Genomic DNA, 24811 nt, shown 5'->3' with positions numbered 1-24811 from the left:
CCATGCCCTCCACTTTGGAGGAAGCTGGATGGGTATGTTATTTATATTAACATATATTGTATTATTTGTTCCAGGGGTACAGCTCTGTGATTCATCAGTCTTACGCAACTCACAGGACTCACCACAGCACATACCCTCCCCAGTGTCCATCACCCAGCCACCCCATCCCTCCCACCCCCTCCTTTAGGACAAAAAACATGCTTTTAGATAAGGCCAAACTGTGTTTAAAGACATACTCTTAAAAATAGCCTTCCTCTTACAAGGGGAACGCTTTTTAATCATAGTCTCTGAAGCCTGAAAGATAAGTGAAGATTTTAATCGCTGCTAGATGTGAAATCTTCCAGGGGTTCTGAATGCCCAAGCACAGTTCTTTCATGTATAAAATGGCAAAATAACTAGTCATGAGGTGGAAGAGGGTCAGCGGTGTCTCCCCAATCCTCAGAAGGCATTTTTATACCAAAAAAAAAATAACCCCAAGCAAGCCACTCCCTACAGTTGTTATTCAGAATAATTTACTGACAGGTGGGATCTGACAGATCTGCCCCAGGGTCGGGGTCCTCCCACTGGACCTCAAGCACAGCTTTCATGAAGTGAGGGGCAATGATGGGTCACGGGGCAGTTATCTGAAGTTGTGTCATCTGTGCGGCCGAGAAGCTCTGCTAATTATCTCAAGTGGCCCCATCCGTGCGGGGGCGGGGACAAGAGGGAGGACATAAGATGGAGTCAGTGTTGTCAGCACTCCTACACTCCACCCCAACATTTCTACTGCCCCTGTAATCTTGGTATGCCAATCTTCCTTGAGGCCCCTAGAGCCAGATATCGGGAGCAGACATGCATCCCTACCCCACACCTACAATAAAACGTGAGTGATCTGGTAGAGCGGTCCTTCCCCCAGACTTCACAGTTGTAGTGATTGTGAGCTTCAGTGTAAGTGGGGTTCTGTGACAAGACGTTTCCTGAGGCAGCAGAAAGGAACATCAGCAATGTGAGGCTAGCGGCCATAAGATGCTTTACGGGCAGCTGGACAAATCTCATTTTAGCACAGTGGCTGTTTGGTCTCCGTGAGCCAGCACCTGCCCTGGCTTTCGCCATTCCTCATTCTCGAGGTAGAAGGGTGATGATGCTGGAAAGGGGCACAGATCATGATTTGGGCAATGAAATGGGCTTGCATCCAATTGCTGATGTTGCCTAGTGCTAAGTTGGGTCGCATCCTTCATAGAGTCATTGTTTTGGACCCTCCTGGATGGTCTAAGACAGCACCTGTTCCGCATTTCATAACAAGGTCAATTAGGTCAGGTCAGTTAAGTAGTCTCATTTCAGGAGATGGGCCTGCCGCTGGGTTTTTAAAGTCAGGCTTATAGTGTGCAAGCGATCAGGTAGAAAATTAGCCAGATATGCAAAGAAACCGGAATGCAGGATCCCACCCGGTTTTATAGATAAATAATAAACATTCAAGGACAATTAACCAGAACTAGAATCTAATACCCACAGAGGTATGTTACGGCAATAATTTGGTTTTTCTTCTCCAAAGTCACTCCCACTTCTAGCAAAGGTACCGAAATTAAGACTAAGTTGTTTGTAAAACAAGTCCAGTTTTAACCAACTTGGCCCAGTTACATTAGGGCAGTAAGAATAGTGACTGGTCATTCAGATTCTTTTTAATTGGCTTTGCTAGAACTTTTCATAAGGAAGTTCAGAGTGAGCCTTTAATAGCTGTTCAAGGCTAAGAGCCAAGCCAAATCCTCACCATCAGACTTGCTGGCCATATCTAGTTTTGGATTACTTCCTCTCTTCTGGAGGTCCCCCCTAAGTCTCCTGAGGTTCCGGAGCCTGCCAGGAAGTGACTTCCCTTACTCACCTGGTAAGGCTCCCAGGAACCCTGTAAGCAAGGTACCAGTTCATTTTTCCCCCAAGGGGCTTCACTGGCTCCATCAAGTTAACCGGAGTTCCTCAAAGCTGTCTTGTCAGACCTGAGTCTAGGTGTGTCTCAAACATAGCATTTCAATCAAAGCCTCAGGAATAAAACCAATGCTTCCAATGGTGTCATCTTAAGAAGAGAAGAACAGATTCTTATTGAACTTATCCAAATAATAATTGATTTCCCATTTTGTCCTTGCCAGGAATCCCTGACCAAACCCATGGCTATGAACTTGTTTGTATCTCACATCTGGCATTAACACCCCCACGACCTGTATTTGTTTTACTACCATTTTTGCCATTAAGAAAGACTCTTGTTTAGCACTCAAACCCTTGGCTTCCCTTCTTAATCAAGGCATATAAAGGTCTCCAGTAACCCAGTAAACCAACTAAAACTTGTCATTCCTTTAGTGTTTGCAGGATTGGGAAGGCTTGCATTTTGTCAATGACCACTGCCAGCTTCACCATGGTCTTCCCCAGGAGCTTCATGGATTGACGTAGCCTTTGGATTCTGTAGGTATTTATCGCCCATGCTCATGGCTGTAAGTACGCCTAGAAGGACGAGACCGCTTGAGACACGGAGGGTAAATCGTCACAAGTTACGCAACCTGAATTCACCTGTGGTAGAAGTTAGATTCTGATCCTGTAGAATATCTACACCCCAAATGTGCACAGGATTGAGGCTAGAAAACAGTGGGGAGGAAGCCTGCCAACCTGTAGGCGACGACTAGTTTGTCTGATCTGGATAATTCGTCTGCCATGGCCATCAACACCTTTTATTTCTCCCCCAAATTTTGAGAGATTTCCATGGAGGGAATGCCTTCAGCTCGACTGTCTAGGGGATCTAGGACAGGCTGTTAGTGGGAGACCAATAAATGGCTAATCCCACTTTGGGGGGCCCTCTGGTTGCCCCCTATCTCTCACACTAGAGGGTAATGCTGGCCTAATCCTCCCCTTGGGTAGTCGGGGGGTAGCCAGCCCCTAAATTCCCCAGTGGGTGGGGGCACTTTGTGACCCACCTGTCTTGTTCGAACTTTCCACCGAGGGAGAAAACCACTTTCCCTTAGGCAATGCTTTCAACAGGCTTAGAGCACGGAATCAGGTTGTTTATATTTTCTCCGGGGGTTGGGGGGGGGGGGGGGGGGGAAGTCCAGGAGAATATTAGATCTCACCACAGTTGTTTACGGGAGACCTTGATGGGCCCCCTTTCCACCATTTTGTCATCAGCAAGACGCTGTTTTTCCGATTTTCAACCCATCTGTTTCCACCTTGGCAATTCCTTCAGTCTTACATCAACCGCCACAAGGGCTGCTGTAGTGATAGGCTGATTAACCCTAGCGGCAAGAATACTCAAATCCCAGACCACGTGTCCAGCACTGACTGTAAGATATTACCTTTCATTCCAGAAGAAAATAAGTCTTTGTGTGGGCCTCTAAAACGCTGGGCACAGAGCTCATGTTTCATTCCCAGTTCACTAGGAATCCCCTGTAGTTCTTCCAGAGCTGGCAAGCCTAGCAGAGGGAACAAACCCCTTCCCTTTGCCAGGTTATCTTAATGCGGGCACTTACCCAATCAACCAATGAGCTAAGTGCAGACAGATTTCTCACCCAGGCCTACGGTGTACAGTCCTTTTTGCAAGTCAGGTTGAGCAGTGACCGAGACCATTTTTTATCATCTCAGACCCATTTCACATAAACAGCATCTCCCCCAGGATCGAAACACCGCACTGCCATTGTCAGACCGTCAGCTCAGAGCGGCTCAGAAACTCCACCAACTTCAGGGACAACAGGTTGCGCCCCGCCCCCTCCCACTGCCCAGGTCTGGACAAGAGGCTCTCCTCTGGCAGGGACAACCTGCGCTGGCCCCTCGCAGACCTCGGGCTTTCCCCCAGCTTGGCCCCTTTACCCTTGCCTGCTCCCTTCTGGGTACCCTGTTGACTAAGCCAATGGTTATTAGGCGGGGGAGGGACAGCAGTGTACTCTCCAGACCCAGAAGGCACTTTGAGACCAGAAAAGGAAGCAGGTCACTCAGTACTGATCACACGGATATTCAGGATAACTTACCGACAGGCAGAGCCGCCCCCGCCCCCCGCCCTAGCCCATGGACCCAGACAGAAGATGGCCACTCTCCAAGCTAGTCTCCACCCAGCCCTGACCTCCGCCCCCAGCTTTTATGCAGGGAGGGGCAACATGGTGGGGTCACATGGTAGTTACCTAAAAGGGGCACACCTGGAGTCCTCTCTGAAAAACACCACATGGGGGATGACAGGTGCTGTCGCGGGGCCCTGAAATGGGAGGCCACGGTGCAGGGCTTCTGGAGGAGGCAGGGGCAGTAGCATCCCCATCTGGGGTCCCCACCCCAGTGGGGGCTGGCTGAGGCCATGGAGCTCCTGGAGGCAAGACTGAGGACAAGGAGGGGGTCCCCTTCACCAAGTTGGGCCACCCGGTCAAGGACATGATCAAGTCCCTGGAGCAGATCTATCTCTTGTCTCTGTCTGTCCACCAAGGAATCTGAATCATTGAACTTTTCCTGGGGGGCCTCCCTCAAAAATGAGGTTTTGAAGATCCCGTCTGTGCAAAAGCAGACCAGGCGGGCTGGCGAGCCAGGTTCAAGGCGCTTGTTGCCAACAGAGATTCCAATGGACAGGTTGGTCTGGGTGTTGAGTGCTCTAAGAGATAGCCACTGCCTTCCATGGGGCCATCACAGTGGCTGAGATCTCCATCATTCCTCTGCGGTGAGACTACCGGGAAAACAAGACTGGCAAGCGCCACATTGTCCCATGCAAGGTGACCGGCTGCCGCGGCCCTGTGCTGGCGGGCCTCATCCCCTCCCCCAAGGGCACTGACAGCATCTCAGCCTTTATCCAGGAAGTTCCTGGTGATGGCCCATGACTGCTACACCTCAGCTGTCCTGTCACTGTGGGCAACTTCGCCAAGGCCACTTTTAATGCCATTTTCGAGACCTACAGTTCTCTTCTCTCACCCCTAATCTCTGGGAAAAGAGAGTATTTACCAAGTCTCCCTATCAGGAATTCACTGGCCGTCTTGTAAAGACCACATCATGGTCTCCATGTGGAGGACCCAGGCTCCAGTGGTGGCCACCACGTTGTTCAAACAAGAAAAATAAAGTGAAGTAAAGCCTATTAAAAATGTTAAGAGAAAGACAGGAAGGAAGAAAAGAAAGGAAGGAAAAGAAAGGAAAGGAAAAGGAAAAAAGAAAAAGAGCCACCTGAGCACCAGAAGATCTCCTCTAGTTATCCAAAGTGGCGTCACCTGTGGCCCGAGGGGAGAACAAGATGGAGGACAAAAGCCAGAGTTGACTGTTGTCAGCACTCCTCTACCGTAGCTCATGTTTTGTAGGAGTGAAATATGTACTATGTATCTCACAGGGGCAGGTAGTGGGTGCACAAAGAATGCTAAGAATGGTAGCACAGAATAAATATTCAGTTTTCAAGATGGTCACTTCAAAGGTCAATATAATTTCTGGCATCATTAGTTTTAATCTGCATTATTTCTTCTCTCATCCATATCTCACTTGAATGGTAAAGGATTTTTTTTTTTTCATTTTTGTTCCCAAGTGAAACAATGATCGTGTTTTTAAAATTCTGCAGATGGTTATGTGTAAAAGTGCTACGGGTCCCGTGAAGTGTTCTCTAATCAGTGCCCCACGTGACATGGGTCCGGATCTTGGGCACTCAGCAGGTCACAGCACGGACATTTCTGGGGTTGTCTGGCCAACTCATGTGGATTTCCCCCTCTGTGGGAATTGCCTACGGTCCTCAGAAACTACTTGTTTTTTCTAGGAGACACCTTCCCGAGTCCTGGTTCTTGAATTCTTCCTGGAGTTCCAGTAGAAACCACACTCTTCTTACAACACATTCCTTAATCTGCTTATCTTAGTTTCATTTGGATTCTGTTACTCATCACTAAGTGACCTTTAACTAACGCAGCAAGGCGAGGCAACACATTTCTCTTAGGGATGGAACTGTTTTTACCTGAGAAAAATACCTTGCAAAGTAGCTTAGAATTTGTGGGTAAAATCCTTAAGCTGTTATGGGCAGGAAAGAGTTGAACTGCTTACGAAAGGATCCAGCAGGGCTGTGACGTCAGAGGAGAGCCGAGCCGTGTGTGTGTGTGTGTGTGTGTCCCCTGGGGGTCAAGGCAAGGAGGGTATGTGCAGTCCAGATCCCCACGAGTTAAACAATTCAGCAAAAATGGAAGGCGATCCACAGCGACCCCAAACCAGGCTCCTCTCCCCAAACCCCAAGAGAATTGGCAGGATTCTGAGAAATCACACCCATGGAATAGCTTTACACCACTTCTCCTTTGATTTCAAAGGTTAAGCTACTTCTGACACTGGAATCACACATATTTGGACAAACCTGAATAAGCAGATTTTCTGGTTCTAAAACCATCAGTTGTTACATTACTATCACACCTGAATAGCATCTTCAATTCATTTTTCCTAAATGTCTTATATCCATTTAACCCTTAGCGACGATCTCACTTATCCACCCAACTGGCCAAACCAAACGTATTCATTCGGCATGCACTCACTAACAGCATCTCCTAGGCACTGAAATTACAAGTTGAATGTCACCGAGATTTGCGGATTTTAAAGTCTAGCAGGAGGGAGAGAAGATTTATTGCAGCAATAACCAAGCCATATAAAATTGTCACCCACGCTATCAAAGGATCAAATAGGATATGAAGAAGAAGAAGAGGGCTGGGTGACCTATTTTAGATATGGTGGTCAAGGAAAACATTTTGATGAGCATGAGAAGCAAGGAAGGAAGCCGGGCACAGGAGGAGGGTTACAGGTGAAAAGAGAGCGCGTGTGTAAAGGCTCTGAGGTGGGAAAGATGGGTCATGTTTGAAGGCAGGAGCAGTCTTCTGGAGTTGCAGCCCTGCGTCAGAGGACTTGGGAGGGAAAGCCCTTTCCAGAAATTTTTCCATTCCGGTGAGCAATTCAATCACCCCTTCAGGCACGATAATAGACGTATTTCCTATCTTTAAATCACTTCCTCCCTCTGTCTCCCAGAACATAGGGCCAAACTGGGAGAGACGACTTCACACAAAATGTGAGACCCCCCGCCTCTGTTGTGAAGTGTGTCAGAAAGATGCCATCACTAAAGTGCGAGCGCGTATCCCCCTGAGGTTACAAGACGGTGGGTGCTACAATAAGCCCTCATTCCTCTTTGCTTCCAGAAGCTGCATGTGAGGACTGACTTCGTTGTGTTGGAGCCCCACATCATAACCCATGAAAGCGCTAAACAATGAGCATAATCACGGTGAGGCAGGGCAGCTCCCCTGGGATCCCTTGATTCCCATGGAAAGGGGAGAAATTACTAGAAGACAAAGCCAAAGCACTATAAAGTGGAACTGAAAGGGATCCTCTGGGTTTGATGATACCTCACTGATGGGAACGATGTTATTTGCTTTTTATAGCAATCCCGTGACAGTTGGCTTGCAGAAAAGTCATGCTATTAAAATTCTCAAGATACTGAAAGGAAATCTTATTCTTCATGTGGAATCGTTATCACCATGTCCTTGGGGCTTTCCTGGAATTCCTATTATCTGATACCAGTTGTGGCCAAACGCTTTTAGATGATAAGGAAGAAATCTGGGTCTTCTCCAAACCATGTGATCTTGGGCAAATCTTTACTCTTGGGGGGCCTCATTTTCCCCATCTCTATAATTAAAGACTCAGAATAAATGCTTTCTAGCATTTCCTCCAGTTCTAAATTCAGTGATACTATGGGAAAACACAGTAATGTAAATGATTGGGGAAGATTGAAGTCAGCTAAGCTCGATGTGAGTTTTAACACTCAAACTTTGTTGGACTCTCAAAAAAAAACCCTCTTAACCTTTTGAATCTCAGTTTCCTCATTTCTAAGCCAGAATCGTAAAAATAATATGAAACTTAATTACATCTGGTTGAGGTCAAACGAAACGGCAGACAGGAAAACTCTGTTAAGCCCAGAGCTCAGCATATATGAGAGTTTTAGTACTATAATTATGAGGATGAAAGTCAAAATAAACAAAACCAGCCAACATTTACTGATCATCTTAAAGGCTGTGAATAGGCGGTCCTTAATCTTCACGATGACCCGACGGGATAGTACAATTACTATCACCATTTCCTGGAGGAGGAAACTGAGGCAGAGGGCTTTAAATGACACATCGCTGACAAACAGGCCACACAGCTGGGTGGTGGCCCAAGGCGGTTGTACTCCAGGCCACAGCTTGCCTTCTCCATCAGTTCTAATCTGAAAAACTTGATATGAAGGGACATCATAGGCTAGTTAAAAAAAAATGTATTTATTTATTTTAGAGAGAGAGCACGTGCAAACAGGGGGTGGGGAGGAGGAGCAGAGGGAGAGGGAGAGTCTGAAGCAGCCTTCATGCAGAGTGTGGAGCCTGCCATGGGGCTCGATCTCACAATGTGATCTCACAATGCAATCATGACCTGACTCGACACCAAGAAACCAAGAGTTGGACGTTTAACCAACTGTGCCGCCCAGGTGTGCAGGGACATCATAGGTTTAATGTGACCTCCAAGGATGGTTAGTTCTACTCCTAAAGCTTCTTCAGTCATACCCTAAATTGAAAAACCTATATATTTTGTCTCAGGTTAAAATGATCCCAAATGATTCATGTATTCACAATCCTACAGCAAAATATACTGGCTTTTAAGTCATACATTAAAAGAAATCAGGATGACCACCAAGTAGAATTCTTTTTTTTTTTTTTTTTTTTTACTTTATTTGACAGACAGAGATCACAAGTAGGCAGAGAGGCAGGCAGAGAGAGAGGAGGAAGCAGACTCCTTTGCCGAGCAGAAAGCCGGATGCGGGGCTTGATTCCAGGACCCTGGGATCATGACCTGAGCCGAAGGCAGAGGCTTTAACCCACTGAGCCACCCAGGCACCCCCCAAGTAGAATTCTTATTCGTAGAGAAATTCTGGAAGGAAAATGTAGCAAGTTTAAACGTACAGTTCCAAAGTCTCAGAAAACCAAAATTATACACACACAAACAAGAAACACCAAAACGGTGCCCACGGTTAAGTTTTGTACATAGAACCTTAATCTCTGTGAAGTCATCTCATTTCCCCGCCCCATCCTCAGCAAGCACTTAGGGAAAATGGCTGTCTTCAATCCAACTCGGGCTTCCCGCACAAAGGCTGTGCTAATGACAGGCATGTTTCTGTAGCAGAGTTTCAAAAGCAGCAGGCAACAATTTAATTAGCTCTAAGTCAATACATCTCCATGAACTCTAGCAAGTCAAGAGACCATAAGCCTCACTAGCAATTATCAGCAAAAGATTATTCATGGAGAACCATGATGTGTAACATTTGGCGATACCCAACATGAAATATTTATAATTTCCTGAGAATGACTAACAATGAAGAATGGCATTAAAATGCATCAGAATTAATTCTGCTAGGATCCTTGCTTTAAGAAAAAAGCTCACACAAAAGGATACAAAGCACAGGAAACCCCCAGTTGATGAATGGTCAAAGGATAGACAATTCACGAAATCATTTCACAGGTACTTTGAAAGTTGTTCTCCAAAAAAGTGACTGCAGGAATATTTTATGTAGGAAAATGTAGTCTTGGTGGGAGTGGGTGACCCTGTGGTTACTCATATATGTATTGTATATAGATGGGCGTCATCTAATTCCCTCGCTGAAATAATTCCTTACCATTAAGTAGCCCTTGGAATCTGCCCCAAATCTCATCCATGGATGTTAAACAATGCTTTGGGTTAAGAGATGATTTTTGGCTTCGACGGAAGTATTCTGATTTGAGAATTTATGAGAGTTTTCATCAAAGAATCTGATGGGATAAGCCAGAGGAGCAGGCATACTGGGCCCCCAGCTTCACCTCCCTCGAGGTACACACACCACCCCCACACAGCCACCACACCCAGTACCATTCAAATCCAGCAAATGTACCTGGTTCTTCAAGGTTGACCCCTTGACTACCTGTAGGAAGTAGAATGTGAGATTTCCCCCTACAGAGCCATAAAAACAACTTCCATTTTCAAGAGTGGTAGGCTAGGGGAATGTCATTTTTCCTGTATTCTCATATGATTCCTCTTGTTTTTTTTTTTTTTTTTTTTTTTTCAAGTTTTCGCTCCCTAGTCTTGCTGATCTTGCTGATCAGCACAGGTTAGGGTGGGCTGTGAGTGATGGAAAATTCAAAATAGCATTTTCTTGAACAGGATAGAAGTAAGAGTCCAAGAAGGTAGTAAAGGGCTGGTGTGAGGGTGGGCAGTGAAACAGAGGCCTGCCATCTTGTTGCTCGGCAGGTCCTGCCTTGCCTCAGGGACCAAGATGGTAAAAGCCACAATCCAGGCAGCAGGATGGTGGGAAGGGAAAGGAAGTGAAAAAGGCTATGTGCACACACAGCCTTGAGAGGAAGGGTTTTCGTGATGGTTCTAAAACTTATTCACAAATCCCTTGACACTGCCATCAAGACCTGGTGTAGAGTGGCATCTGGGTGGCTCAGTCATTAAGCATCTGCCTTAAGCTCTGGTCATGGTCCCAGGGTCCTGGGATAGAGCCCCACATTGGGCTCCCTGCTCAGCAGGGAGCCTGCTTCTCCCCCTCCCTCTCCCTCTTGCTCCACCTGCTTGTGCTCTGTCAAATAAATAAATAAAATCTTAAAGAAAAAAAAAAAACTGGCATAGATAGGTTCTCTCCTCTTGAACCTGGCCAGGGCTTTACAAGGTGGCAAAAGTGATGCTATTTGATCTTCCACGTGGGTGGAAGCAGACATGAAACTTCCTCCAGTTTCTCTTGGGACATTCATCCTGGTAGCCTGGAGCTCTCAGGCATGACTTCTACCTACCAGGATGTGTCCATGGGGAAGGAAGAGAGAGAAGTGGATGGGAAGAGAGGCAGAGGGGAGAAGGACAGAGGCTAGCAGGGAGGGAGAGAGAAGCTGGGAAAGGCAGCTTATTTGATTATCCTGAGCTGTTAAAATTTCATTGCTATTTTGAAACAGGAGCAATTCTGGACTATTACTATACATCTGTTACTAACCTAACAGACAAGACTATTGAGTCTTCTGACCCATGAACATTATTTATATTTCCATTAATTTAGATGTTTACTCTCAGCACTATTTTGACATTTTCATTGAACTGATCTTATACATCTCAAAGATGACCAAAAGTATTTTGCATTTTTGCTACTATTGTGAAAGGTATTTTAAAAATGTTTCAATCTCCAACTGTTTGTCACTAGTATATAGAGATGTAACTGACTTCTGGATATTGACCTTGTATCCTGCAAACTTACTAAGTGCACATATTAGTTCTAAACATGCTTTTGGAGGATTTCCAAAGATTTTCAACATCATTGTGTCATTAGTGAACTGGCAGTTTCACTTCTTCCTTTCAAATATGAGTGTGTTTCATTTCTCTTTTTCCTTATTGCATGGCCTAGAACCTCCTGTATGGTGTTGAATACAGGTAGTTCAAACATTCCTGCTTTGCCCCTTACCATTAAGTGTGAGGTCAGATGCAGGTTTCTCATAGATGCACTGTGTCTGTTTGATGAAGTGCCCTTCTTCTTCTTCTTTTTTAAATATTTATTTATTTATTTGGTAGAGAGAGAGAGTATAAGCAGGGAGCACCAGGGAGAGGGAGAAGCAGGCTCCTACTGAGCAGAGCGCCTGATGTGGGGCTTGAACCCAGGACCCTGGGATCATGACCTGAGCCAAAGGCAGGCGATTAATCAACTGAGCCACCCAGGCACCCCTACGAAGTGCCCTTTGTTTCTGAGTTTGTTGGAAGCTTTTACTGGAATGGATGGTGGATTTGTCAATCCTTTTTTGCATCTACTAAGATGATCATATGTCTGTTTTCTCACTTAGATTGTTGCTATCTTTACCTACATTGGTCAATTTAAAAATGTTAAACTGAGTTTGAGTTCTTGGGAAAAATTCAAGGTCTCTGGCCCCTTTCAATGGCTCCAGGATACAGGCTTTGGTGCCCCGTCTGCCCTGCCGGAACTGCCTTCCTGCCTCCCCGAAGCCCTCCTTTCCAACTCGAAACCTTAGCTCCTGATTTTCTCTTGGTCTTCTTCATGGGCAATGTGGCTTGAATCTACTGTCCCAGCTTTCAGCTCAGCTTACCCTCCAGGGCAACACTTCTAGCATTTGCCTTCTGGGGGATCACATTACCCACCTCAGGCTTTGTGGGACCAATTAGGTTGTCCCTTCCTCTCCAGCCTCTCTCAGCAGAGTGGCATATAGTTTCATAAATTTATTTATTTATCTGTAATTTTATTAGCTCTCCCATTTATAACACAGAAGAGAAAATTATAAATAAAAATAAGATATGTAGTCAACTACATATATGGTTACATCTATAAATATACACATTAATATAATAAAAATTATATAATTAAGTAAATTAAACATAAAGTAAACTAATGTAAATATAAACATTCCTTTGAAATATTAAACACCAAAAATCCAGAGTAGTATAGAAAAGAATTTGCTTTATGTCTAGAGTAGTATAGAAAAGAATTTGCTTTTTGTCTGTAGTTTCCTTTTTCTAAATAATCTGTGACAAGGCAGAATAAAGTGGATATCTAATAAGGCTCAATATTCCAAATTCCTGCCTTTTTTTGATGTGATTTTTGTGCCTGTGTATGTACCTGAAGGAAAAAATCGCTGAATGTAGAAAACTTGTTTCAAAATGCCACACACTCCAAAGACTATTGCATAAAGCAAAGAAGCTAAGCCAGACGGAGTAAATTACTCAGAGGAAATGTCCACATAAGAGGAAAGTTAGGAATTAGCAGCACGGCCCATTTTTCTGAACACAAAGACTAATAACTATGGACTGCTCCCCACCCTGCAAACACTGTGTTCTGAGAGCACAATTTCAATGGCTTTTCTGGACCTCGGGACACAGTTCTCCGTGGAAACAATGTTTTAACAATTTCCAGTCTGGTCTTTGAGACCAGTGGTTCCTGAACTACTATTGAAGCCAAAGCGCCAGATATTGACGAACAGAAATGGTAGGAAAAATAACAATGTTATTACCAGGAATTAAAAAAAAAAAATGAACATGCAAGAAACTATGGAGTCCTTTTTTTTAAAAGTGTAAACTCCGTGGGGGGCTGAAGAGGGGTCTCTTTTCGGTCACACGGGTGAGGAGGGGGGTGAAAGACCAATCTAATTCTGAAGGACATTTCTGGGTATTAAAGATCAGCGGCGCTACTTATCGTCATGTGATTGCTGGTGAGGATACGTGGATTTCCTTACCACAGCTGCTCGTCTTTCACTCTTCATCTGTGAGTTAAGGATTTTTCCTTTTGTGTTGTGTTTTTGTTTCTTTTTCCTTTACCTTCGAAAGGTAGTGGGGAGAGGGGTACTCTTTCGTCTGCCAGGTGGAACCGAGCAAGGTAAAAAAGAACAATTAGAAAGAGAAGTGTGTTACACAGTATCGACAGAGTGACAAAGAGGATGCGGGAAAACTAGGAGGATGTGATCTTCTGAAAGGAAGAGGAAGAAGGCAGGGTGTGACTGAACCGGTCTCGGGGGACATTGTCACAGGACATCGACCAGGGTGACACCTGCAGCCTTGCGTGGGGCAGCGAGGAGCCTTCAGAGAGAGACCCCAGTGGTGCGTGGAAGATCATGTGCTTATCATCTAAAGAGTGAGGACCTAGCATTGTATGAATACATAGTTTTTAAAAATTGCATCAGTAGGGGTGCCTGGGCTCTGCCTTGGGCTCTGGTCATGATCTTAGGGTCCTGGGATGGAGCCTGCATCCGGCTCTCTGCTCAGCAGGGAGCCTGCTTCCCCCCTCTCTCTGCCTGCCTCTCTGCCTACTTGTGATCTCTCATGTCAAATAAATAGATAAAATCTTTTAAAAAATTGTATCAATAAAACAAAACTGGCATATAAATCTACATGTTTCTAGAGACCAAACAGAAGGACGGTGAAGAACAAACCTTCAAAAGAAAAAGCCCTTAATGAATCACAGATAAATATTTATGCAGATCTTAGAAGCTTTGCTGTTACCTTTCAGTTTAGAATGCTTTGATCTTTTTTTTTCTTTAAATTATTTATTTATTTATTTATTTATTTGACAGAGAAAGATCACAAGTAGGCAGAGAGGCAGGCAGAGAGAGAGGAGGAAGCAGGGTCTCCGCTGAGCAAAGAGCCCGATGTGGGGCTCGATCCGAGGACCCTGAGATCACGACCTGAGCCGAAGGCAGAGGCTTAACCCATGGAGCCACCCAGGTGCCCCTAAAATGCTTTGATATTAAGGTGCTATCCGAAATAGGGTTCCTTTTGAAAAAAAAAGTGCAAGAGAAAGGGCACTACTGGGAGTACTTTTGGCAAGCATTTCTTTCATACCCACTCAGCTAGAGACAGGGGACGTCCACCACAGAGTTCCCTCCCTGGAGGAGCTCACGACACATGGGACAACGCAGACACAGACTCCCAGCTGCCGTGCGAATTGACACGTGACATTTAAAACAGAAAACGTATACACTGCTGTGGAGGGCTGGGGAGAGCAGAAGGACTGGCAAAGCAAAAGAGTCCAGAAAACCTCCTCCAAGATCTTTGAACCTTTGACTTGTCCCAGAAGGACTGCCTCCCAGCAAGCCCCTCGAGGTCGTTATGCCGGCAGTTGCCGCTGTTTCTTGCATTTTCTTCCTGCTTTTACCCATGTCTCCTGCAGCCACCTGAGCCTTGGCAAGTGGCCGGGGGAAGGGAGAAAACCGTTTTAGTGGAGCCTTTTTATATCACAAGATGCTACATCTGTGGATACAGATAGAACAGCCTCAGTAAAAATAGCTTTCGCTAAAAATATCAAGGGAGCTGCAGTGACCCCAAGCAATTCTGTATCCACTCTTGCGTTCGTCAAAGGCTAAAACTAAGTACAGCATATGGAACACATGGGCTCCATTTGCGAACACCAGTGTCGTCCTTCCACCAAATAGGTTCCCGATCATCGTTTGCTGCTTGGAATTTGTATTGGCAGCTGAGGTTAAACGAAATCACTATTTAGAGAGCATCAGTGCAAGACATGGTAAAGTAAGGTCATGGATTTGTGTCTAACACCCGACCATGTACGATGGAAATGAATGAAATTCAGTCTGAATTAATGAAAATAAAAGTAATGAAGTCATCTCTTTTCAGGAAGAGACACAAACAGCAGGTTGGGAGAGAAAATTCCAAAGATAACAAAAATAGCCCCATCGGTTGTATTAAAGTGAGAAAAGGAACAACAGCTTGATTAAGGTGCTGGTCTCCGCTGCCTGGAGGCCAGGCTTCCTGGGAAAGAAGGGGGGGGGAGGGGGGAAAATTGGTGGGTGGAGGGGAGGCTGAGGTAAGTTCCTTACACCTCGAATAGATAAAAGAGGCACCTACATGCTTCCTTAGATGACTCCAGAACTAAGCAATGAGTGAAGAAAATCAGATTGAGACCATTTCTGGCTAGAGAAATTTTCATCACTGTCAGCCCCAGAAATGGTCATTTCTGGAAAAAGGCACCTAACCAGGAACTCCATTCCTGAAGCCTACACCTTTTCTTCGAACATTCAGGAAGTATTAATTGAGCACCTACCATGTCCTGGATGTTTTCCTTTGCTTTGGGGAAAAATCCCTGAACCTGAGTTCCTCTCAGCATACTTCTAAGTTAATTAGAATTTTTTAGATATGATATATTCAGAACCTAATATAGAAATGAAGTGGAGAGTGAGGATAGAAATATAGCTGCCATTAGTTTGTTTTAATTAAAATGCATTTATTGGTCTCATGGATGGCCTTTTGAATAAGTGAAAGTGATGTTTTGAACTTTAAAATAATTTACTAATAACATAGTATTTTATCAACTTTGCATATTGGAGTTCCATCACTGAAATAGTTGAAAACCACTGATCTATGCTTGTGTCCTACACCTGACAGGAATCCCTTCCAATGGCCTAGATCCATGCTCACCTGTCTTGTCCCTCCAGGGATAATGTAGCCCATGTCATTTTTGGAAGTTCTTTTCTTTTCTTTTCTTTTTTTAAGATTTTATTTATTTATTTGACAGAGAGAGAGAGAGAGCACAAGCAGGGAAAGTGGGGGAGGGAGAAGCAGGCTCCCCACCGAGCAGGGAGCCCGAGGCAGGACTCGATCCCAGGATCCTGAGATCTCGACCCGAGCGGAAGACAGACACTTAACCAACTGAGTCACCTAGGCATCCCATTTTCAGAAGTTCTATTGGAAATTTTTTCTTGTTACTTTATTACCTCACATGTGGATTTTTTTGCTGACCGATCATTCGCGTTGCTTTCCATAAAATTTCACGGCGGCATATTTCTGTTCTGTTTTCATACCTGTTATTACAGAAGCTCCTCTACTATAGTGATCTAGACTTTGCGAAAGGAATGACCCCAAAACTTCCAGATTTAAAACAAAAGCAGTTTAGTATGATTTCATGATTCTGCATGTTGACTGGTGGTTTTCCTGGCTGTGCCTCGACCTGCTGGCAGGTCTGTATTCTGTCAGCTGGTGGGCTGGGGGACCAGCCAGGGGCCTCGGTTCCCCTCCCTGTGATCTTTCCACACTGCTAGCATGGGTTCCTTTGCAACTCATCGGTCTCAGTGTAGCCAGACTTTTTACATGGCAGCTGGCTTCCTGAGAGAGAGAGAGAGAGAGAGAGAGAGCGAGAGCTGATGCTGCCAAACTCTTAAATCCTGGGCTCAGACCTCCCAAAATGTCATTTCTGTTGCAGTCTGACAGGGACAGAAGTTAAAGCAAGTAAAACAAATTGCAAGGCCAGGCCAGATCCAAGGCGGAGAGGAAAACCATTCCACTGTTCCACTTGCTTGAAAGCAGCAAGAACAAGCATCCAAGGTGAGAGTGTTGGTGGCCATATTTGCATACAACCAACCACAGCCTGAAAAGCATTTTTTTCTTCTTCTTCTGTAGGCTCCAATGGCCAAGAGAAGTTTATGGCTGTGGTCCTCCGACAGGTCATTGCAGAGGTGAACACATTATTCTTTTAAGACCTTTAAAATCAGATAGGATCTTTTCTTCCCCACTGATGTAAGGAAGCCAAAACTTAACTTCTTATCTTTTTGGGGTCCCCAGTTGGGTCCAAGAATCAAATAGACGTAAGACTGGTTAAGAGGAGAAAAGCATACACATTTCTTTCTACATGTTCATGGAAGTCTCCACACACACACAAAAGGCGGGAAGCCTGCTTCTCCCTCTCCCACTCTCCCAGTTTGTGTTGCCTCTCTCGCTGTGTCTCTCTCTGCCAAATAAATAAATCTCAAAATAAAAAAAATGAAGACTCAAAGAAGTGGCGAGATATAAATGCTTTTATAGCGAGTTGAACAAAGACAACCAATTATGAAAAAGCAACCAAGCCACTTGGGGAAGTTAGAGGAAGCTGGGAGTCATTTAACACAATCCCTGTATACGGAATCCTCTCGGCTTCTACTCCCTCCTCCCTGGTGATAAGAATGTTTCTTTCTTCCTGATAGAGGACGTCTCTCACAGGGGAGTTTTTATGTTGCTTTCAGGAACAAAAGGGCTGGTTAGGGCACCTTTCTTGGCACCTTTCTTGTTTTTCAGTGCCTTTAGCTCCAAATGAGCCTTACACCAAAGTGGCCCATTTTGGGGTGGCACGTTCTGCTCCCCTTCAGTGGTCTAACTTCTACTCGACACCTATTTCCAAATCAGATCAGTTTCACCGGTAAGGAAAATCTGTCGGGCAGACACACCCTCTACAGGATGACTGGCACATGCGTTGGAGTTGTCTCACAGTTTGTTTACATAGATTGGTCCCCCAGCTCAGGTGGCAAAAGGGGAGCGGAATTCTGCCCTTGTTCCCCTCACTAAGCCTTGCACCCCTGTGTGGCTCTGAGTCTTCTATCCACCTTGGACACAGCACCACAGTGTGCCAATCCCAAGAGGTCTGGGCATCCATGGCTTGTCATCAGGGCTTGTCACCAAGCCTAGTGATTTGCTTCTTTCCCCATGTTCCATGCCGGGTGACCTACTAGCCTTTTTCTTAAACCTGCCAAGCACCCACCCTCCTCCCCCTACCCCCACCCCCCATGTCTTTCCGCCCCTGCCCCCAAGTTTGGTAGTTTTTCTTCCCAGTCTTTTGCTAAACGTGACCGACTGGTTAGAGTAGCTCTTTCAACACATTCTTTGTGATACTGAATTGTTCCTCTGGGTCGATGAGTAATGTCTCTTGTGCACGTGCTTTTCCGACACGTTTTCGGGTGTTTCTGTGGCTCTTTCCATTGTGAGTGTGTGTGCTTCTTCAAGCGAGCCTTTTAACAACCGTATTGTGTTTGCATTTATTGGAGGGAATGGAATAAAAAGTGCTCCTAAAAGGACCTACATGCTCAACGTAACTATAATAAACACACCCTAGACTAATGGCTAACACCCAGGCAAAACCATAGAGTTTTGCTCTATTCAGACTAACAAGAGGGTGCGTAGCTGATACCGCCCTCTGCTGGTTTGTCCTGTTTTTGCTCTAAAAATAGACGCGCTCCTATTTGTGATGGCTTGCCGGGTCCAAGTTCAAGTATCAGAGTTTCCGAATGTGACTAGAAAGAACAGTCAGTCTTCTGGAGACTCTGTGGAGGATGATTCACTGTTTCACAAGTGCTAATTGTCTGCTTTTAGAGCACTTAAGTAATCACACAATTTTTCAAGTAATTGTGTTTTTGTAAAAATAGCATTTTATGAGTTGAATGAGTCTTGAAACCCTTAGTGAACATAGTTAAGCCATCCCAGTCGAATGATAATCCTTTTTTTTTTTTGAGAAAAAAGATTCTCCAGCACTTATAGCAAATAATTTTTGGATTAAGTTTCAATGTAAAGACACTTTGCCTAATTCTGTTTACCTCTGTTGATGCTACTACAAAGGGAGCTCATTCTCTCTCTTTATTTTGAGCACAGCTCCGCCTGTCTCGGTTCTCAAAGCCTTTCCACACGGTTCTGGTCTAACACGGCGGCTGTGCACGCGGCTCCCGTGGGAGATGTCGCCTTTTGTTCCTTGGGGACCTGCAGGGCCCAGAACTGTTTCTGCTGCATGGAAGTCACCTTGGTGAGTGTCCCAGCACCTCCTCTTGCTCGAGGGGAGGCTCCCCTGAGGTCTGTCTTTTCTGAATCACTGCAGCACCTGTCTGAGCACCGTAGTACGTGTTTAATAAATATTCCTGGGAGAAAATAAGTGTCTTAACTATTCCTCAGAGCCTGGTACACCACCACCTGGGCCTCTGCTTTCTGGCTCTGGTTCAGGTCTTTTCTAGGCTCTCCAACAGCGCTGTGGAAGTGGAGGAAGCCAAAGTGTTTATTTTGATGATGGTTGCTATTTTCAATTTGATCAGTGCTGCTTCAGAAACGAGGGCGGCCCGTGGTTGCTCCTTTTAACTATATTTCCACCGAAACGGTGATATTTAAAGGCTGGTGGAGAAATAGCATCTCCTAGGTTTTGAGCCAGAAGCCAGGCATTGGTAGCCAGCTGTGGGGGGACAGTGGGGTCAGGAGCGCTGTCTTGACCACTTCCTGCTGGGTTTGGACATCCTTCTCACATGGGCTCCACTTCCCTGCCTTTCCGTGAGAATCTGGATTGGATGACTTCTCGGCTTTCAGCCAAGTCAATGACCTCCGACGCTACTGAGGTTTTATCATGCGGAAGAGCCATGACTTGAGTCTCTCTCTGGCTTTGGACGCCTGGTCCAGGGATCTTTCCATGGCCTCAGTTAGTTTCTCCTCCTTCCATGCTTTTTGGAGCCTCTACAATTGGAAGCAAATTCACTTTGAAAGCGTGGCACCAGAGCGCTAATTTAAAGGCACTTTCTACTAGGATTCTCTTCTCTTTTTCTCGGTGTTTGATAGCCATGCTCGCTCATAGCAAATGTTCCTTTCTCCGTCTTAAGTTTATCCTCTTTCTGCAGTACTCTGCTTTTCCTCTGACTTAACTGAATTCTGTTTCTGCTACCTTTCCAAAGCACTAAATTTCCCTTGATCAAAACCTTGTGAATATATCCTCTTCCCCAGCCTTCATGTATATTTCACTCGGCTTCCTCATCTAAGTCACTGGTGAAAATCTAATACTGTAACTGAATAAGTGAAATAAAGCTTCCTGAAAGTAGCTTCCTCGTGTTACTCCCCCCCCATGAAAAGCCTACATTCCATCTTCCCCAAACTCTTTCTCGTATGTTTGATCCCAGCTGTGCAAAGCCCAGTGGGTCAAGGAGAGTTGCATTCAGAGTTGCTGGTTGTGGAGAAAGGCAAGGAAAGGAGTAAGGTATGAATTATGGCAGTAACCAAACAAGGCTTTTACAAAGGGGCTTGCATCAAAATTGAAGTGTAGGTACCTGTACAAGGTCAACATGAGGATGTCTGGAAGGTGGTTGTTCTGAGGATGGAGGATTCTATGGAGACGTCTTGGCAGAATCATGAACATAAGGATGCCAGCGCCTGCCATGTGATCTCACTGGAAGGCTAGGTAAAAAGAGAAAAATAAAGTTTCAGGAAAAACTAAACTTTTTCAGTTTCAGTTTCAGGAACTAGGTTCAGAACCCTAAACACCTCTCACTTTTATAGGATGCAGAAGATTGTTTTCTTTATCCTACAGGAAATGGGATTTTTTTTTCAGATCTACAGTAACTTTATTTTTAAAAACAATTTATTTATTGGAGAGCAAGAACTCTAGACAGAGAGCATGAGCGGGGAGGCAGAGGGAGAGGGAGAAACAGGCTCCTGGCTGAGCAGGGAGCCTGACACCGGGCTCGATCCCAGGACTCTGGGACCACGAACTGAGCAGAGGCTTAACTGCCTGAGCCACCCAGATGCCCTTATGGTAACTTCATTTCAACAGAGAAACCAGGCTGCAGTAAGTCTGCATGATTGGAGTAGACGATCTTTCCCAAGGGTGACACCCGAGCCCAGCTGGCAGCACAGAAAGGTTAAAACCGAAGCCCAGATACTCCTCTTTCCCGGTTGTGCCCCGCATTGCCTGCTCATGATGGGAGGTGAGAGTCTGCATAGCCACATGGAATGAAGGGAGAGATCCATCTGCACAGAGATGGCATCCCGACAGGAGACCAGCTCTCCTTGTAGAGGATGCAGAACGGAAAGTGCAGTTGCCCACCCTCTACTGTTCTCTGATGAGAAAGGCGAGGGGAGCGGAGGAACGGAAGATCAGGTTCTTTACTCTTCAAATAAGTAAATCCTATAGGATGGGGTTGCTGGCCAAGCTAGTGGTAGACTAGGATGAAAATCTAGGCTAGGTGTAGATCTCGGCATCTCGGGAAAAGAATAGCAATGATAAGGGAGAAGAGAGGGACATTAAAATGCCTGGAGGTATTAAAAAGAAGAGCCCCTGCCCCCTTTTCTTTTCTTTTTTTTTCTTTTTAAAGATTTTATTTGTATATTGGACAGAGAGAAAGACAGACAGAGATCACAAGTAGGCAGAGAGGCAGAGAGAGAGGGGGAAGCAGGCTCCCCGCTGATGGAGAGCCTGATATGGGGCTTGATCCCAGGACCCCGAGATCATGACTGGAGCCGAAGGCAGAGGCTTAACCCACTGAGCCACCCAGGCGCCCCTTATTTTCTTAAATAAGACAGGAAACAGCATCTTTTCCTTGCCGCAGGGGCAGCAGCCCTGCTGATTTTCAGGCAGCAGGATCTCTGTAACAAGGGCTGTTGATAAGCTTGTGCGATCATGGGAGGACAAACACGATCTCCTGGCCGAATGAGCTCTTCCCACAATGCATCTGATGGGCACTAATCTCAAGCTGGATCTACAGAGGTACCCCTAGCACCACAAGGGGCTGTAGTCAAAGCTTCTGGAATATCGCAGTGGCATGATCAACTGCTTTTGGAGGGGGGTGCTATGTCTTCTTGTACATGTTAACTCTTTTGGAACAGTTAGAGTTAAAGGATGAGCCGGAGTTTGGGTTTTGAGCCACAGAGTTTCAGACACCCGCCACAGATGCCCCTGTCCTATTTCACTACACATTCTTTTCTGAGAAACACAGTCAGTGGTTGAGTGTTAGGGACTATGGTTGAAAGCAATGACCTGCTCGCCACCGTCTGCGATCCTTTCTCTGTGTGACTCTCACAGCAGTGGGGTCTGTAGGCAGGAGGGCTGTGTCTGTTCCCTCTCAGCAGGGAAATTACTGGAGACCCTGATGAATGACACGGACAAGGTGGCCCAAGTGGCTGGAGTTGACCCCAGCCACAGAGATGTGGCTGTCCTTTGTCATGCAGATGGTGAACTCCTTGGTCATCCTCCACCGGCTCAAGCTTTAGTGCTGGGAAACAAAACATGCCATCTGGTCAGTCACGGGCTCCCAACTGTGGGAGGAACCGCCCTTCTTGAGGCTGGAGACCAGCTGAGTCCCCACACCCATGATGCAGCCAGCCATGCCTTGGACTTCCTGCCACCATCGATTTGCAGGTCAGGGCCGGTCAGGATGGTTGAGGCAACCCATGGCCCATTGATTAGACGGCTGGAATATACTGGACGGATCAAGATCTTTAACTGTGACTCCACACTTTTGGCATCAGTGTCTCTGCAGACCACAGTGAAGCCTCCCACATGCCCACCCATGTTCTTGGCACAGGATTGCAGAGACCAACATGAATGCCCTGGTCGATGAAGTGGCCTACAGACCACCATCTTTGTTACCATCACCACTGGCAAAGCCTTGGTTGACCATGTCAAAGAATGTGAAGAGATTGTTTTTCTCCACCACTGTTGCTATTTCCTTCCGCTGCTCAGGGCGAGGGTCCCCTCCCTCAGGATTGTGGGCACAGTCCTGCAGGAGAAGAACACTTTGCTGTGGCATTTAGGAAATGTCCTCCATAGAACCTGTGACATCAAAGCTGCATGTCTTGGGGGTCATAGTAACAAGAACCATGTAGCTGCATGCCAGCATCCCTGAAGATGGGTGTGTGGTTTCTTCAGGACTGTTTGGGCAGAAAGACATCTTGGCTGAACTTTAAAAATCTTTGAAGAAAATTAGCTCCAATCCTCCAGGCCCCAGTTCCAGAAAGGTCTGCGGGGTGACATAATGGCTACATTCAACACATGGGGATAGAGTGTCCTCACCTGGGGATAGTTTTTTATATGCCTTAACAAAATTCAACAAGTCCTTCAATGGGCACGTATTCTTTGCCCAAATTTTTTGCAGTAATCTGGGCCTATGCCTTCCGGACATAAGGAGCACATAAAGCTTTCCATGATCATCCTAATGGGCACCAACTCCCAGCCTCTTTTTACTGTTGGCGTCTCTCTTAAAGGCTTCAGAGACACCCGGGTGGTATCTGGGGCCCCGTCTCCACATGGGCCCACCAGGAGCTGGCTCTGGCAGAAGCCACGGTAGCAAAGTCCGGGTGGGAAGTGGCAGCGACCCCAGGCAGGATTCAACTAGGATGTGGCAGGGCCATTGCAGGGGGCCAGGGTGGCGGCTGAGGGGAGGAAAGCAGTGGGCAGCTACAGGGCCCAGCAGAGGGCCACTAGTGGGATGTCTTTAAGCAGGAGAATGACATGATCATATTCTGATGTTACAAGGTCAATGTGATTGTGGTGTTTCTTTCCCCTCGAAGCTGTGTGTTCTAGCTCTTTCTGAACACCTCAGGGTACCTACCATGTGCTATGAGATTTGCTGAATAGACACCTGATGATTATGAAAGAGCAGAGAACAGCAGGCCCCAAACAGGCCTTGGGCAGACAATGTTCTGATACCTCCTCTGTGCTCCTAACAGCCTTAAAGTTCCTTAAGCACTTTTCTTTCTTCTTCAGCCAATATTGGTTGAAGGGAATTCCAACTGTAGAAATATCCTTCATCATCTGCACCTTGTTAAAATAAACTCACTTCTTTCTGTTTATGTTCTACACAGATATCAAGTAGAGTCAGTGATCAGTTTCCTTCCTCTGTTGAACAGTTACTTACTGAGCACCTGCTAGGGTATAGGCATTGTACTTGGTTTGAGAAAGAGTCCACATTGCCACCAGCACCAACAAAATCACTTCAATACCAAGGGATGATGATTATATTTTATCAAAAGTTCATACGTGGTAGTTATTTGGGGGGGCACTCTTAAAGTATTTTCCAATAAGAAATAAATGACAAGTGACAGTTAAGTTTTCAAACGAGTCCAGAAAATCTTATGTAATTTCAGGGTGGTAACAAAAGAATTAGCTCAAGCCCCCTCTCTCTCTCTCTCTCTCTCTGTGTGTGTGTGTGTGTGTGTATCTATCTTTATGGTAAAGAGGTTACACAATGCTTCTTTTTTCTACATATGAATTTCTAGCTCACATTCTGAAATAGATGAGGTTTACCTCTGGTTTCCTTCCATTTCCCGTCTACACTCTGTCACAGTGGTTGTGCTCCCTGTAGACCCCCAGGCCTCCCACCTTCTCCTGCAGCCTGGGCTTGGGCTAGTCCCCCACTCACCGGTAGCTCTGCACTCAGGTCCAGCCCATCCCCCAGAGATGTCCTGTCTGTTTGGACAAATGCACTCAGGTCACCTTCAAATCCTGACCCTACCTAAGAAGCCATACAATTTTGGAAGCATTACTTAACCTCTTCAAGCTCCAGTTTGCTCCATGGTAGTATGGGGGAAAACATGGCCGCCTTTTATTGTTGTATCAATAGGTTGATTTGACTTCAATAAGCAAAAACCCCTGCTTAAACCAGCTTAAACAATAAGGAGATGTAGCATGTCACAGGAAGGATGGTAGATCGGAGCCCTGGTTGCATTTCGCTGAGATTCTCTCAGTCCACCCCCCTCCTTGTGTAAGCTCCAACCCCAGGCAAACAGCAAGATTCCAGGAATGAGATTTAAGTTCATCATAGACTACGGAAAAGAAGTTTCTCTCCATGGC

General features: G+C 45.7%; 1 pseudogene; it reads right to left on the bottom strand.

The window, feature by feature from the left end:
• Window positions 1-22094: 22094 nt before the first annotated feature.
• LOC116858574 lies at window positions 22095-23370 on the bottom strand (annotated as a pseudogene).
• Window positions 23371-24811: the final 1441 nt, after the last annotated feature.

The sequence above is a fragment of the Lontra canadensis genome, unplaced genomic scaffold, assembly GCF_010015895.1.
Source record: "Lontra canadensis isolate GAN:19392208 unplaced genomic scaffold, GSC_riverotter_1.0 scaffold139, whole genome shotgun sequence".
Lineage (NCBI taxonomy): Eukaryota > Metazoa > Chordata > Mammalia > Carnivora > Mustelidae > Lontra > Lontra canadensis.
The sequence above is the reverse complement of the archived record's forward strand: the minus strand, read 5'-3'. Positions and strand labels throughout refer to the sequence as shown.